Source organism: Schistocerca cancellata, chromosome 2 (genome assembly GCF_023864275.1).
Source record: "Schistocerca cancellata isolate TAMUIC-IGC-003103 chromosome 2, iqSchCanc2.1, whole genome shotgun sequence".
Taxonomy (NCBI): Eukaryota; Metazoa; Arthropoda; class Insecta; order Orthoptera; family Acrididae; genus Schistocerca; species Schistocerca cancellata.
Window position 1 is genome coordinate 873,482,475 of NC_064627.1, and position 18,563 is coordinate 873,501,037.

The window sequence follows — 18,563 nt, forward strand, 5'->3', positions numbered from 1 at the left end:
TAGATGTGGAGAGAGAGATGGCGGAGTTTTGAGAGCGGATGATCTGGACGTGTGTCCATCAGAGACAGTAAATTTGTAAGACTGGATGTCATATGACTTTTGAACACTATTAAGGTAAATACATTGTTTGTTCTCTATCAAAATCTTTCATTTCCTAACTATGCCTATCAGTAGTTAGTGCCTTCAGTAGTTAGAATCCTTTATTTAGCTGGCAGTATTGGTGCTAGCTGTATTGCAGTAGCTCGAGTAACGAAGATTTTTGTGAGGTAAGTGATTCATAAAAAGTATAGCTTATTGTTAGTCAGGGCCATTCTGTAATAGAGATTATTGAACGTCAGATTGCGTTGCGCTAAAAATATTGTGTGTCAGTTTAGTGATGATCAGAATAAGTAAAGAGAGAAATGTCTGTGCACATTCAGTTTTGCTCAGCTATTTGAAAATCAAATAACGTAAGGGGTTTACCAGCACAGTAATTCATTAATTTTTCTAAGGGGACGTTTCACCGTTTCAACAAAGCGTGGAAACAGCTCTGTCGATGACAACCTGGTTGATTTCTTAATGAATCAAGGGTGGCCTGATGATAATCAGCCTGAACCAAGGAAACTGAATGTAGCACCTGGAAGAAGTGTCCATGTACATGATTTTACAAAGACAGTGGATGAATCAGAAGATGAAGATAGTGATGACGATAACAACAGTGATCACAGATTTGAAGGAAAGGAAGACTTCACTTTAAATCAGAATGCAGAAGTGCGTTCTATTAGTCGGGTGATACCGCTTGGGGAATGGGTAAAAGTGAAATCTGAAAGCGTTAAGGGAGATCAAAAATATTTTATTGAGTAATTACCGATGCTGTGCATTAAGGGAAAATATACGTGGCATCATTTTTAGGGAAAACCTCCACAGCTGGTAGTGCTTATGTTAGTTATCCCAATTGTAGACCATTTATCTGAATCTGAAAGGCAGACATACATTTAAATGACGTTTTGTGTATTCTAAAGGTTAATTTGTATTTTAAGGAAGCATTTTTGTGTCCCTATTGATGTCCGTTAGAATGGGGTTCTGTGTACATATTTGTGAATGTCACTATTGACCCCATCCAGGGGAGAATAGGGCCACTTTTTAATTGATGACTAGTATAAATTATTTACCAAATATACTTCAAGGATGAGTAAGAATACCATCTTCCGCTTGAACGATCAAGAAATCTGTTGCACTTTGGATTTCTGCAGTGATTATTTAAAACTCTTAAAAACTGTCCCTATTCATCCCTGTTTATGGTAGTGAAATTTCGTTCATTTAACATTGGCCAATGTTGCTTTAAGCTGGTCTTTAAGGGCTTGGCATCTTATTCCTGAATGAAACATGTACATAAAATTTAATTACCTGAAACGGCTTTGCCGTTGTAAGCATTTATCATTAGGTCATAGGTAGTTTGTGCAGTTGCTAAGTGTAGTTATTTGTGTGATCAATTGAAATTCTTGACCTTTAATTATTTGTTAACAAGTAATACCATGTGACAATTTATAAATCTTGCTGCAACTGCTTAGTATTTTAAAGTATTTTGATAAGAAAGGTAAAGCGATTATTCCTCTTTTTTTCAGTTATCACCTTGCACCCTTGTGTTTTGAGGATTTTTTAAATTGATATGGTGAGCCTTGTGTTCAAGTGGTTTATTCATCAGTCTTCAGTGCTCCCACTATTAAATAATGTATTTTACTAATTATTGTAAAGTTTACCAGACCACTTCCCAACCGACTCCCTAACGTCTCACCTCACAAAGCCTGAAACGTAGTTTAGGTCACAGTTAGTTACATAATATGCTAAGTAAATAACTAATCTTCGTCCGAGGTGTAAAACAAATATACTGCACCTGAAGGCAGTGAAACTGCAAGGAGGACGTTAATAAACCGTGTGCTGTTCAGAGCAGAACTTATCTCAAGAAAGTATAACTGAAGCAACTGCAAAAATCGCAAAATTCGTCTTATATCCAAGATTAACATCAAGTGTAAAACAGGATAGTCAGAAAAACAGTGTGATTATTATTTGTTAAAGGCCTCATGTTAAGCTGCTCAGCAACATACCTAGAAAAAGAGAAGCTGCACACAGATATTATAATGCCAGTGTGGACGAGCTATTTAATTTAAGAGCTCATTAAAAGAAGAGGGAATGAGAAGCACAAAAATAATGAAAAACCGTGTAAGCTCGGCCAGACGCGATTGTGGATATAATACGATTGCAACACTATTGTGAGTTACTATGTGCCCAGATTCATAGTCTGCTACTGGTAGCACAAGCAAAAGCAATAATCAGAGTACAATCGGGAGGGGGCTGTACTCCTCGAGTTGCCAGAGCTTCTAGTGCTATATCTTTGGCGTAACTTAGTAGTTAGATTATGGGATACAAACGTAGAAAAGTAGCTATTTATTTTCTGAAGAGGAATGGCTATCAGCAAGTTCATAACATCGTTTAAGTGTTGGCCTCAGACCGGAAATAAGTAATAAATCGGATCCTCATCCTCTGGTAAGAACGACGGGTGATGCAAAGGAAAGTACCTATACCTCAGTGATTATCAAACAGAGGTTCGATTTACGGTACCTCAACCCCTTTAAAGGGCTGACCACTTTCTGGTGGGCGGTATGCCACGTAATTACACTGTATCAAGAGGAAAGAAACTGACTAATGTGACTGTAAAGCAAACACTGCAGAGTACACTGTCTGCACCTTGTGCGAGGAGGTAGCCGGCTTTGAGCGACAACAAGTCGCTTAGGGTGGAACACTAATTACTGAGATGATTCTGCGCCAAGGATGCTAATGTAAAGTCGAGGGCGGTTTTGCGAGGAATACCATAATTTGACATCCATTCCCTGCGTCAGTCCAACAGCAGCGCTGAAATGCTGGTCTGCCTTTTGAAACACCGCCGATTAAGTTTGGGATTGTTAGCGGTTGAGCAATGTAGTAGCCTAACCTTTGTTTTATTGATTGTGGTCTAATGGACAGACACTAGTCAATTTCGGCTGCTACGAAAGTTGTCTGACATTCAAAAACTAGAGGTTTTGCGTTAATAAAGGTCACAACGGTTTGCGTTAAATAATGTTAAACATTATCTAAACAAAACTGGAGACTTCCCTACCATTGCCATACACTTCTATTCATATTTAATCTCAACAAAGGTAATACGCATTGAAATAACATCACACGCGGCTATAATAATCTTTAGACGTTATTTCCAAAGAAGTCCATTGGCTGGTGCACTAGACGTGAACGCGTGGTATCGCCACTCTCATTTATAGTCACCTTTTAGTAAATACATCCATCACTAGTCAATACAATTCTTATCATTTACTTGGTGTCAACCCACGATGATTGGCATACATACTCAGCCAGTACGATACGGTTACTGCTGAGCCATTCCAACAACCACACTACTCACTGACTCAACTATATCTTACAACAATCCCACTCTCTGGGAGCACTCGCTGTTTGACTTTCTATTCTTGGGCTAGCATCGACCTGTTCGAGTAAAGTATGCTTACTTTTGCATAAGGGACCGTGAATCCCTTTCATACCTACCCTAAGATAATTCTCTGGAGCAACAGGTGAAAAAGGAAATTGAAAAAGCATCCTTTTAATAGGGCTTTTGCTTTCCATACTACCACCATTATTTCAGCTCACCTTAGATACCATTCGTGATAGCGAGACAAGGAACATCAGGAATTAAAAGACAGTCTTTATTATAATCTGTGCAAAACTGTTAATACGAAATATGAGAAACATACATAATCTCAATATGTCAAACTACACAAGTATTAACCTGCTACTACATCATTAAAAAATGTAAACGCCTACTTAACGCTCTAAATATGTCTTACATAACTACACCATTATGACTAATGTGGTTGTCCAGAAATAAATTTTACTTAGTCATTGGTTACTCATGCTGGCTATAAAGCTACAGAATGGGTACAGCATTTTCTTGTTTAATAAATGTATGATTTAAAACAGGAAATGTTAATATCCATTATTCATTTATTACTACCAGAACTCTTCCTCTCAGGCTCAATACTAACACGTACATTGTTATCTACAACAGCTAACTAGATCATAGGATCCACCTTTTATGCAAAAACATTGTTTTTTTTCTTTTTACCCAAACATTTTTGGCACCTGTGTACCATAATCAGTTTTTTGTTGAAAACTGCAAAAAGTGAACATATTTTATGTTGTAACTGATCTAATAAAGTAGGGAAGGCGGAGATTATGTGGCTAAAACATGAAATTAGGTAACTATACGGTAAAAAACAGTTGCTCGACAACGAACTTTACAAAACAATTTACAATTGGCCAATAAATTCGCAGTATCAGCTCAGTTAGAGGAAAAAGCACACAGAAAAGGCCCACGTACGGAAAATAATGCAAGAAAATAGGATGAACAGAACAAAAAACTAAATAGAATTATAAACAGAACAAACACACCAACTACAAACTCATCACAAAAAAATATATGACAGATTCATCAACCTAGCTTACTTTAAAATACACTTGTAAGAGCACATTAAAGTGCACTTGTATTCCAATACGTGAAGCGCTAAACATCACAATACAAAGACTAAAACAACAAGGAAACACATCATACTCACACATAAATGAAACAGCAACCATGTTCAAGACCATAACAGCACAAAATTACTTTACGTGAAACAAAGAATTTTATTCCCAACATGAAGGGCTGCCAATAGAATCACCAATTAGAGATCTCCTAGCCAACATATTCATGAACAACTTAGAGGACAGGATCTTCACACGCGTAATAAGATCAAAAAAATACAAAGTCATTTAGTGGTACCGTTACGTCGATGAAATAATACGCTTGATTGACGAGCCACACACACACACACACACACACACATACATACACACACACACACACACACACATACACACAGGCGTATTTAGAACAGCTACACAATGAAGTAAACAACTGACATCCAAAAATTCACTTCACGTTAGAAATAGAAACAGAAACACTAAATTTTCTGGACCTCGCTATACAAAAAACCAACAACACCCATGACTTCACAATATTCAAGAACCGACAACCACAAGCATCACCATTCACAATTTGTTGAACCACCCAGTGGCACACAAGCAAGCAAGCTAGCTTCAGATTTATGCTCTACTGATTGAACAGAATATCCATAAGCAAAGAGATTTACACACAGGAGCTAATCACAATAAAACAAATAGCAGAAGAAAATGGTTACAAGCCCCATATGATAGAGGAATTAAACTAACAAATTTTTAAACAGAAAAGGAGCAAATACATAATCCACACAGAAAATCTTACACTACATAGATCAACACAACATACAAATAATGACACCATGCAAGTTACAACAGTGCAACAACACACACACATAGGAAACAAAATGGCACATACTCACCTGCAATAACAAAACTGTCCACAGAACAGACAACACATTGATCAAACAGGAACTTCAAATATGGTAAATGACAGAATGAGATTTTCACTCTGCAGCGGAGTGTGCGCTGATATGAAACTTCCTGGCAGATTAAAACTGTGTGCCCGACCGAGACTCGAACTCGGGACCTTTGCCTTTCGCGGGCAAGTGCTCTACCAACTGAGCTACCGAAGCACGACTCACGCCCGGTACTCACAGCTTTACTTCTGCCAGTACCTCGTCTCCTACCTTCCAAACTTTACAGAAGCTCTCCTGCGAACATTGCAGAACTAGCACTCCTGAAAGAAAGGATATTGCGGAGACATGGCTTAGCCACAGCCTGGGGGATGTTTCCAGAATGAGATTTTCACTCTGCAGCGGAGTGTGCGCTGATATGAAACTTCCTGGCAGATTAAAACTGTGTGCCCGACCGAGACTCGAACTCGGGACCTTTGCCTTTCGCGGGCAAGTGCTCTACCAACTGAGCTACCGAAGCACGACTCACGCCCGGTACTCACAGCTTTACTTCTGCCAGTACCTCGTCTCCTACCTTCCAAACTTTACAGAAGCTCTCCTGCGAACATTGCAGAACTAGCACTCCTGAAAGAAAGGATATTGCGGAGACATGGCTTAGCCACAGCCTGGGGGATGTTTCCAGAATGAGATTTTCACTCTGCAGCGGAGTGTGCGCTGATATGAAACTTCCTGGCAGATTAAAACTGTGTGCCCGACCGAGACTCGAACTCGGGACCTTTGCCTTTCGCGGGCAAGTGCTCTACCAACTGAGCTACCGAAGCACGACTCACGCCCGGTACTCACAGCTTTACTTCTGCCAGTACCTCGTCTCCTACCTTCCAAACTTTACAGAAGCTCTCCTGCGAACATTGCAGAACTAGCACTCCTGAAAGAAAGGATATTGCGGAGACATGGCTTAGCCACAGCCTGGGGGATGTTTCCAGAATGAGATTTTCACTCTGCAGCGGAGTGTGCGCTGATATGAAACTTCCTGGCAGATTAAAACTGTGTGCCCGACCGAGACTCGAACTCGGGACCTTTGCCTTTCGCGGGCAAGTGCTCTACCAACTGAGCTACCGAAGCACGACTCACGCCCGGTACTCACAGCTTTACTTCTGCCAGTACCTCGTCTCCTACCTTCCAAACTTTACAGAAGTTCATATCAGCGCACACTCCGCTGCAGAGTGAAAATCTCATTCTGGAAACATCCCCCAGGCTGTGGCTAAGCCATGTCTCCGCAATATCCTTTCTTTCAGGAGTGCTAGTTCTGCAATGTTCGCAGGAGAGCTTCTGTAAAGTTTGGAAGGTAGGAGACGAGGTACTGGCAGAAGTAAAGCTGTGAGTACCGGGCGTGAGTCGTGCTTCGGTAGCTCAGTTGGTAGAGCACTTGCCCGCGAAAGGCAAAGGTCCCGAGTTCGAGTCTCGGTCGGGCACACAGTTTTAATCTGCCAGGAAGTTTCATGGTAAATGACAGACAACACAAACAGAAAACATTCAGAACATATGAGGAACCCGCAGATAAATACAACAGATCAGGAATATATGAACTCGCATGCAACACTTGCCAATTGGAGTACATGGGATAAAATTGCAGTATCTTTAAAACGAGATACTCAGAACACCTGAGAGCCTTAAAAAGTAACAGCACCCATAGCACATTTACTGATCACCTGACCCCCCTCCCCCCACAACTACAATAGTAACAGATTTAAAATTACTGAAATTGAGCCTACACCACGAACTGACAACAGAAGAGAACTTGCAACAGCAAAAGGCAAACAAGTTTTAAATTAAAACACAACCCTCTGTAAAGCTACATTATTTAACGCATTTAATGAACTTTAAGGTCATTTAGCTGTTTGTGTTGACTTTACAGACAGATAAAGGACTTTACACGCACACAGAAAGAGAGAGGAAAAGTAAACAAAATTCAAATTCGGTGCCAAACTCTCTCGGGAGCAAATGAATGCTGCGGGGTTGCCGAACAGCTTATCAAAGGGTACTCTGCGCTGTCGATATTTTACAGCGTAGAGGGCACGGCCTCGCCCTCTACGTCAATATGCTAAACCATAGCGGAATATCATATCCGCCATTTCGCTTGTCGACTAGTAGACTCCCATTGCTAACAACTGGTGGCAGAGAGAAAATTTTAATGTGCTACACCATTTGTACATACAAACAGCGCAATAACGTAAACACGTATGCGAATATGCGTTTGGAAGATGGTAAAACATAGTGCTCACCGCGTTATGCGAAGTGATAAGTCGTTTCTGAAAACGAAATCACACAAAGTACATTAATGAGTGTGTGAAGTGCCTTCTGAAAGCAAAAGAAGAAGGATCAGTCACAACAAAACATTAGTAATAACAAATATAAACGCAAAACATTTTGCCATGCCAAAATCAGTTTTTTTTTTTAAATCAAGCAATATATTGACTCGGCGAAGAAATTCACGTTTACATCGTTTGGTTTTCATATGACAAGCTATCAGTGCAGGACACCATACAGATGGTCCAGCAGAACCATATAATGTAAAATCACAGTAAGAAGAAAAACGAAGGGGAACTTTCTCTAGGCCTCACTTTGTTAGATCAGTTACAACCTAAAATACATTAACTTTTTATAGTTTGCAATAAACAAAGTACACTGATGATGGCACAGATGTGCCGAAATACGTTTGGGCCAAAAGAAAACAAATGGTTCAAATCGCTCTGAGCACTATGGGACTTAACTTCGGAGGTCATCAGTCCCCTAGAACTTAGATCTACTTAAACCTAACTAACCTAAGAACATCACAAACATCCATGCCCGAGGCAGGATTCGAACCTGCAACCGTAGCAGTCGCGCGGTCGGCCAAAAGAAAAAAAAAAAAACAGGCTCTGATAACGGTATACTACGCCTTCCACATCAGTGGTAAAGGGTTCTACACAACGCTGGTGACTACTTTGAAGGACAGTAACATGTGCAAAAATGTAACTCTTTTGTATCGCTTGTGAATAAATAGTTGCCACTATTTGAGTTCCAACCCTCTTATAATAATCACAAACCTCCCTAAGCAAACACTAACATCAACATTCAAAATCTTACACACAAACATTTAAATAAGGTATACATTATAAATTAATAAATATATAAATCAGTAAGTCACAATAAATAGTACATCTGAACTGCTGTTGATTTGCTACAGTCAGCTTGACTTTGTAAATATTTTCACATGAGCTTACAGTACTTCAGAACACAGTCTTGTACATTACTGAAAATACCGTTTTTAGGGACTGTCGTATTGTTTTTTTATGCTGATTTCAAATATTTTATAGAGATTTTCCATCACACACTGTTTGTAATTGTATTGGTAACATTCTTGGTAATTATACATTTATGTAAATGTAAAGCCTTAGAATACGTTTTAACCACCTACATGTGCGTGTAATAGATCTTCGACTCTACTTTCCTTGAGAAACCGCATCCTTGAGGGTCCAACAGTAGTCTGTCAACGTATTTGGTGCCCCAATTCTCTGGTAGTGTTTTCCAGTACAGTGATGTGTTACTGGAAATGCTCGCCATGTTAGCTGCTGACAGCGCCAAAGATCTCCAGCAAGAAACCAATATGGGGATAAAAAATGCGCATTTCTCATGACATATTGCATCTCATGAGCTTGTAGTCTTCAGTGAACTCACTGAGTAGTTTCCTGTAATGTTGAAACCTGTAGTTTCCTAGAAACTTCATGACAGTGTTCTTGAAAGAACACCATGATGCCGATTCTTGCTATATACTAGTCTTTCAAACTGTGAATCTTTCACAAGTTCCATAGGTCGACCGCCGACGAAAATTCACTATTTTAGTTTCGCTTCACTGATCTTTGGGAAATTCGCTTTTAGCAAGAGATATGCACTCCCGTCACGAGCCATTGATTTAACAAAATTCTTAGCCAGACCTACGATGGTGTGCTGAAAAGTGATGTGTCTTAATTTTTTATGTGAAAACTCTTCAAGCTTTTTAAATAAAATAAAAGTTATTAATATTCTACATCCTTATTGTTCATGTCTACACACTTATTTGTCAACGTAGTCACCCTGGTGATGAACAAATTTCACCCAGCGAGAGAACAGTTTGTTGATACTGTCACTGTAGAATGTTTGACTTTGGTGACGGAGCTACAACTTCACCTCTGCTTGCACCGCTACAACACTATCAATATGAAGTCCTCGAAGATTCTTTAAGTTTTGGAAACAGATGAAATCGAAAAGAGCGAAGTCGGGACTGCTTGGAGGATGATCAATGACAAAGTACCCAAGGCGTTGGGTTGTTGCAGATGCTGCAGCGGTCGTATGTGGCCTCTCATTGTCATGCAGAAAGAGGAGGTGTCCCATGTGCGAACGAACTCTCTGAATTCGAAACTCGATTCAGCACGCTGTTTCTCAGGAACCGACATAGTTACGTTATATACCGGCATGTTACATGCTACAATTCGGAGCCCTCTAGCGGCAGAGGGCTGCAAGTACGAAGAATAAAGATATAGAATGTCTATGACGACTGATTTATATAAAAGGCTTCAAGAGTTGTCACATAAAAACAATTCTAAGGTATTACTTTTCAGCATTCCCTCATAGTATGATACGTAATGGAGGCAATAAGATTTTGTCAGCTCTTACAAGTGGTTGGTGGAAAACCTTTGTCTGCCCTGCGTTGATGACTGTCCCTTTGGCCTGCTTTTTTTTTTTTTTTTTTTTTTTTTTTACAAAAGTAATCATTGCTATCCCAGATGCACAAGCAGCACTAAAATTTTGTATAGAAAATGTGTAATCTTAATAGAACGGATAATATGTACATATCTATCATGAGTCGTCAACATATCGGGTACAGGATAACAAAAGATGTACACTCCTGGAAATTGAAATAAGAACACCGTGAATTCATTGTCCCAGGAAGGGGAAACTTTATTGACACATTCCTGGGGTCAGATACATCACATGATCACACTGACAGAACCACAGGCACATAGACACAGGCAACAGAGCATGCACAATGTCGGCACTAGTACAGTGTATATCCACCTTTCGCAGCAATGCAGGCTGCTATTCTCCCATGGAGACGATCGTAGAGATGCTGGATGTAGTCCTTGGAACGGCTTGCCATGCCATTTCCACCTGGCGCCTCAGTTGGACCAGCGTTCGTGCTGGACGTGCAGACCGCGTGAGACGACGCTTCATCCAGTCTCAAACATGCTCAATGGGGGACAGATCCGGAGATCTTGCTGGCCAGGGTAGTTGACTTACACCTTCTAGAGCACGTTGGGTGGCGCGGGATACATGCGGACGTGCATTGTTCTGTTGGAACAGCAAGTTCCCTTGCCGGTCTAGGAATGGTAAAACGATGGGTTCGATGACGGTTTGGATGTACCGTGCACTATTCAGTGTCCCCTCGACGATCACCAGTGGTGTACGGCCAGTGTAGGAGATCGCTCCCCACACCATGATGCCGGGTGTTGGCCCTGTGTGCCTCGGTCGTATGCAGTCCTGATTGTGGCGCTCACCTGCACGGCGCCAAACACGCATACGGCCATCATTGGCACCAAGGCAGAAGCGACTCTCATCGCTGAAGACGACACGTCTCCATTCGTCCCTCCATTCACGCCTGTCGCGACACCACTGGAGGCGGGCTGCACGATGTTGGGGCGTGAGCGGAAGACGGCCTAACGGTGTGCGGGACCGTAGCCCAGCTTCATGGAGACGGTTGCGAATGGTCCTCGCCGATACCCCAGGAGCAACAGTGTCCCTAATTTGCTGGGAAGTGGCGTTGCGGTCCCCTACGGCACTGCGTAGGATCCTACGGTCTTGGCGTGCATCCGTGCGTCGCTGCGGTCCGGTCCCAGGTCGAAGGGCACGTGCATCTTCCACCGACCACTGGCGACAACATCGATGTACTGTGGAGACCTCACGCCCAACGTGTTGAGCAATTCGGCGGTACGTCCACCCGGCCTCCCGCATGCCCACTATACGCCCTCGCTCAAAGTCCGTCAGCTGCACATACGGTTCACGTCCACGCTGTCGCGGCATGCTACCAGTGTTAAAGACTGCGATGGAGCTCCGTATGCCACGGCAAACTGGCTGACACTGACGACGGCGGTGCACAAATGCTGCGCAGCTAGCGCCATTCGACGGCCAACACCGCGGTTCCTGGTGTGTCCGCTGTGCCGTGCGTGTGATCATTGCTTGTACAGCCCTCTCGCAGTGTCCGGAGCAAGTATGGTGGGTCTGACACACCGGTGTCAATGTGTTCTTTTTTCCATTTCCAGGAGTGTATATTCGTATAAGTTTCCTTGGTACCAGCTGTGGGAGATACAGGAATGGATGGAAAAGTATTTTCATTATGTAGCGAGACCTCAATCAAGCTCGTTTTCGAGGAGTAAATGATCAAACGCAGATTTTACTACAGTGCCTTCCTGCAGGAAGTTCCAATTTTTCAGTCTTGAAGCAAGTAACTCTAGTTTACTTTTAGGTAACCCTATATTACGAACCAAGACATTTAGGTCCTACTGTGTCAAAAAGTGAGGTGCATTTGCTGTATTTCCTTCCACAAAATCTGGGTCCGTCTGTTGCTGGAATTCACTGTCATCCACAGTTCCAAAATCTTCAGTCAGTTTCTGTCATCTAATGGAGATGGTATGGGAAGGTCTAGTTCATGGGGTAGTGGTGGAACTGCTGATTCTTAAGAGGTATATTTCACAATATGTTTGGGCTTTGAACTAATTCCCGATATATTTGTCAAGCATAAGTGGTAGTCTGTTACGTGATCCTTAGGTTCCCACCATATCACAGCAACTGCAAAAGGCATATGACGGGACCTATTTAAATCAGTAAGTTAATTATGTTACATATCTGGCACAATTGATTTCTGGAACCCAAAGCGTATTCAGATCTGTTTTATTGTCAAAATAACACTTGTTAGCTCTTTTAATTCGAGAAGTCAAATTGCGCCTTTGTGCTTTTGAAATGAATTACCACGGCCGCGTGGTCTGAGGCACTTTGAGACGGTTCATGTGGCTCCCCTGTCGGAGGTTTGAGTCCTCCCTCGGGCATGGGTGTGTGTGTTATCTTAGCGTAAATTAGCTTAAGTTACATTAAGTAGTGTGTAAGCCTAGGGACCGATGACCTCAGCAGTTTGGTCCCAAAGGAACTTACCACAAATTTAAATTTAATGAATTACCACCCAAATAACTGAAACTGCATTTATCGTTTATGCATTAGCAAGACATGTTTTTCCTTCTAAACACAATGCCTAAGAAAACACAGTATTAGCCGCGCTACACCTGTCGATTTACAGCTGAAGAATTCACAAAATAGCTCCCATGGTTGAATAGAGCTTCTACTCCTGTAACAATTAAGGATTCTATCTACGAATGTTTGAACAAATCTCTGCCTAAGCACGAAAGTCATAATGGTGGGAAAAAGTTCTTTGTTGAACATTCGTATCATTCCTGAAGCTACAGACGTTTACCTGAAGCAAATTTGTCAGTTTTTGACCCATTTAAACAATATTTTATTATTTTAGAGACTGTGATCACTGCCCTACACTAAGAAACATAAAAACAGTCTTGTTAATGTTCCAAGAAACTGGTTAGTGATGGAACATTTCTGAATTCATTTCTGGATGTGGCATATCTATGTACATAAGAACCAGCTGAAATTGTTTGTTCAAGATATCCATTGAAGAGCAATGTATTTTTTGTTAGTGTAGTAAGTAGCTGTTGCCAGTTTTTGGTGGTAATGGTAATGTTTATATTTGAACTCTGAAGAAGAGTGTTTAGTAGAAAAGGAAATTTACAACCTGTTATTAAACAGATTTCCAGTGAATTTTAGTTCCATCATGTAAAATGGCTTTTTGTCACAGATTATCACTGTAAATAGGAAATAAGAAGCGCCAAGAGAAGGCGAAAAGAGAGGGAAGTAGTAAAAATCTAGATTAGTTATAATCACGAAGTAGTTAATAATAAGATAGCACCTTTAGAGTAGAACTTCTGTTAACTTCCTGGTGAGATTGATTAAGTCAAAGAATCCTGGGAGATATCCGCAACAGGAAAATTAGTAGTGTATCTGGTGATAAAAGATGGGATTGGATGGATGAATTGCGATTAGGATTATAGAACAGTGGGAACAACTTTCCTCGTTTTGCAAGAAACAGGGTTTCTATCCAGTTATTTTTCTGAAATATTTTACCTTGTAAATGTAGTACGTGTGTTAGAGTCATGATTGGCCACTTGGAATACGATGCCTCAACATGGAATTTCTTGAATAAGAACAAATTTGCTATGGTTGAGGATTTTACTTAAGCTTTCAAGGCCAGATATTGGCTCAGGACGAAAATATAGGAATTTACAAGAAGAAGTATTATTGACATTCCAAATTTCTGGAATCACTGCACACAAACTACGCTAATAGTTGCAGATGTTAACTTGCCTGTACGATCAGGCAATCTGAAGCCAAAAATAATGTCATTTCAAGTTGGAAACTGAAAATAGGAAGAGAAATAGAATTGAATCTGAATAAGGAAGTAAGTAAACATCTAGACAACAACATAACCAATGTCTGGGTAAGCCAAGAATAAACGAAACGCAATGAATTGACGATATAGGAAAAGAGATCAGTTAGGATGAGTTTTAAAAACCAACAAATCAGGCTTTTAGTAACTGACCAGTCACAATAGAAGATTATGAGTTTAAACGGAAAATTAAACCTCGTGTGCCATTCCTTAAACCAGCACATCCATTCACAGTGAGTGTGAGAGAGCAGGTACAAAAGGAAGTTAGTAAAATGATTGGCTGGGGAATCAATGAGACATCAGATAGTTTATATTGTAACCCAAATGTGGCTGTGAAGAAACCCAATGGTGATACTCTGTTGGTGTTAGATGGACAAACATTCAGTAGAATAACTTAAATAGAGGGATACAGACCTCTTCCAATGGAAGAAATGTTAATGACATTTTACAATGTTAGCTACTGAGGTACTCTACAAGTGTCCACAGGCTATTGAGATGTCCCATTTCCAGTGGAATCTAAGAAATATACAGATTTCCTGAAACTTCGTGACAAATTAAAGCTGTGTGCTGGACTGAGACTCAAAATTGGGACTTTGCCTTGGTGGGCAGTTGGTGGGAAAACGTAATCCATCAAGAAAGATTTAAATTCTCTATTGGCACCTAGTTTGTTGTACATGATTTTGAGCATCAATCAAAGGCATAGCCAACAGTTCTCTAATCTATTTCATTTGTTATTTTCAGTCAAATCGTTTCACAAAACTTTTGACCATTGCTTATCAATTTCTTTCTTTTCAAATTTTGTTTAGAAATTGCATAGGTAGTATCATCTGTTCATGAACTATTACTATTTCAACTCTCCATCTGAATTACTAATTACATTTTCCTGAATTACCTTTATTACTTTCAAACAATAAGTATTTTGTGGAAAACTATGCTTCATACTCGTCCATTTGAAACCCGATTTGTCCAGTTTCTAACAGATATACTTCTTCTTTCTCTTGTGTGAAGACGTCAGGTGTAAACAAGGTAAGGAAGAGGCGATGAGAAATAGTTATTGCAGGTAAAACATGGTAAATGATGTGCTTTATTCCTGTTAGTAGCAAGTTCCACGAAAAACTTGAAAGGATTGCTCCATCTCTGATTTCAGATTCTTACCTGTGTCAACTATGCCAACATATGTGCATGTAAACAGGGGTAAAAAAAGGTTTAATTTCAGATCCTTAACTGTGTCAATTACGTCAAGGTGTGTGCATGCAAACAGGGATAAAAAAAGGTTAATGCCAAAATCATGGCTTCTAGTATTTGCAATATGTTCTGTGTCTGTGTCAGGCAAATGGTTGTCAGAGATGAACTGTAAAAGTTAGAGGACGATGTGTGTAACTGTGGCTCAAATAAAGAAGCTAAATATGTTCCTGGACCCAAATTAGATTCAATTCTTTTTATAATAACACGAATGTGAATAATTGTGTAGTCAAATAAGCAATCTTGTGTCACATGCCACTGTTTATGTGAATTTACAGGAGAGTGTGATGGCAGACATGTTAAGGGCCACCTTTAATATAATTGATTAGTTTCTGAATTTGCTATACTTCATTATTTCAAAACTTAGTAATCCAAATCTTAGTATCAAAAACTGAAACAATTCGGACCTTTTAAATTTATATTTTTGAGTGGTATCACATTGGTGTTTCGTTAACTTGCCCACCAAATCAACAGTGCTTAGTCAATGACAAGGTTTCAGAATAAAACTGTGGATACAATTTAAGATATTGAAAATATGCCGTTGTTCTAGAAATATATGTATGTCTTATACAAATAAAAAATCCCAATGGCTGTGCTTGAAATAACTTTTTTATGGTATTTACCTCAAAACTACCAACTTGTGTCGGCAGTTTTAATGTTTAACTACACTCCTGGAAATGGAAAAAAGAACACATTGACACCGGTGTGTCACACCCACCATGCTTGCTCCGGACACTGCGAGAGGGCTGTACAAGCAATGATCACACGCACGGCACAGCGGACACACCAGGAACCGCGGTGTTGGCCGTCGAATGGCGCTAGCTGCGCAGCATTTGTGCACCGCCGCCGTCAGTGTCAGCCAGTTTGCCGTGGCATACGGAGCTCCATCGCAGTCTTTAACACTGGTAGCATGCCGCGACAGCGTGGACGTGAACCGTATGTGCAGTTGACGGACTTTGAGCGAGGGCGTATAGTGGGCATGCGGGAGGCCGGGTGGACGTACCGCCGAATTGCTCAACACGTGGGGCGTGAGGTCTCCACAGTACATCGATGTTGTCGCCAGTGGTCGGCGGAAGGTGCACGTGCCCGTCGACCTGGGACCGGACCGCAGCGACGCACGGATGCACGCCAAGACCGTAGGATCCTACGCAGTGCCGTAGGGGACCGCACCGCCACTTCCCAGCAAATTAGGGACACTGTTGCTCCTGGGGTATCGGCGAGGACCATTCCCAACCGTCTCCATGAAGCTGGGCTACGGTCCCGCACACCGTTAGGCCGTCTTCCGCTCACGCCCCAACATCGTGCAGCCCGCCTCCAGTGGTGTCGCTACAGGCGTGAATGGAGGGACGAATGGAGACGTGTCGTCTTCAGCGATGAGAGTCGCTTCTGCCTTGGTGCCAATGATGGTCGTATGCGTGTTTGGCGCCGTGCAGTTTAGCGCCACAATCAGGACTGCATACGACCGAGGCACACAGGGCCAACACCCGGCATCATGGTGTGGGGAGCGATCTCCTACACTGGCCGTACACCACTGGTGATTGTCGAGGGGACACTGAATAGTGCACGGTACATCCAAACCGTCATCGAACCCATCGTTCTACCATTCCTAGACCGGCAAGGGAACTTGCTGTTCCAACAGGACAATGCACGTCCGCATGTATCCCGTGCCACCCAACGTGCTCTAGAAGGTGTAAGTCAACTACCCTGGTTAGCAAGATCTCCGGATCTGTCCCCCATTGAGCATGTTTGGGACTGGATGAAGCGTCGTCTCACGCGGTCTGCACGTCCAGCACGAACGCCGGTCCATCTGAGGCGCCAGGTGGAAATGGCATGGCAAGCCGTTCCACAGGACTACATCCAGCATCTCTACGATCGTCTCCATGAGAGAATAGCAGCCTGCATTGCTGCGAAAGGTGCATATACACTGTACTAGTGCCGACATTGTGCATGCTCTGTTGCCTGTGTCTATGTGCCTGTGGTTCTGTCAGTGTGATCATGATGTATCTGAACCTAGGAATATGTCAATAAAGTTTCCCCTTCCTGGGACAATGAATTCACGGTGTTCTTATTTCAATTTCCAGGAGTGTATATGTATAAGGAAGGTTGTAAGTATTTATAGCTCCTTAAGCCCTTTTGTTTATTTGTTGTTTGGATATGAACAGAATCTATGTATCATATGAATTTTTTATCTTATTTCCGTAGAAATTTAGCTGTGAGTAATTTGTGTGTAAACTATGTATGCTTTGGTTCGACAGGAAAAACTCGTCTGTATTAAGATTTGTTACTGTGAAAGTAGTTCTGGAATTCAGTTACGTAATGATGGATGGGCGTGAAAATGGCATTAATTAATCGGAAAGTAATAGCTTTCCCAAAGGAAAAAAATTTTTTTTTGGTTGTGGTGGAAGACGGAGTAGTTTAAGAAGAAAAGAATTGTGCCGAGACAGAAGATGAAATATAAGTGGATGGAGATGGGTTTAACGTAGAAGTTTTCAGAATATTATTTTATCAACGCTGTTGTAGAAAACACCAAAATTTTGAGAAGAGATTTGTTTCTAAAAATTCAGTCAAGAAGAAAGATTCGCAATGGGAGAAGATTTAGAAGGAAGAAGTAAGCAGGAATCCAAATTTTCGAGATAGAAGATTTAGCAATAAATCGGTGCAGAAGACAAACGTAGATCGTGATAACAATACACTGTGGAAAAGAGAGCCAGAAGCACTTTCATCAAGAAAAAGCGAGTATGCTGTGGTTTCACTTATCCAGTGTACTGAACATTATCAGCAGGGATTGAATTATGTCCTTCCTCCATACACTGTTGCGAAGGGTGACTGTTTTCAATTATTTTTTTGTGTCTTATAGAACAGTTTGTCATAGTTAATCTATTAAGTGTGAGGGATAAATCATACATTAATTATGGATGTAAAAGCTAATAAGATAACAATATGCCTGTTTAACATTTTATTGTGTGGTCATCCATTGTTGCATGATAAAACTGTGTGTGTATTTCAGCCTGGTGCAATCCAATCCCACGTCCTTCTCTAAAATAGTTCTAAAGTTTAACTGTGAGACGAATGATGGGAATTTATTTGGTACTTTTTTAAAATCAATTTGCATTGACAAGATACCGTCCACCATCTCATCCTGTTCCCTCAAATCATGAAACATCTGCACTGTGGCAACGTCGTAGACTTTCTGCATCAGGGGCGCAACCACTTGAGACAAGAAAACATTCCTGATTCATCTCTGGAGTCAGACACTGTGTTGTGATTCAGTGAATATAATCTCATAGCAGGCATTCACACCATAA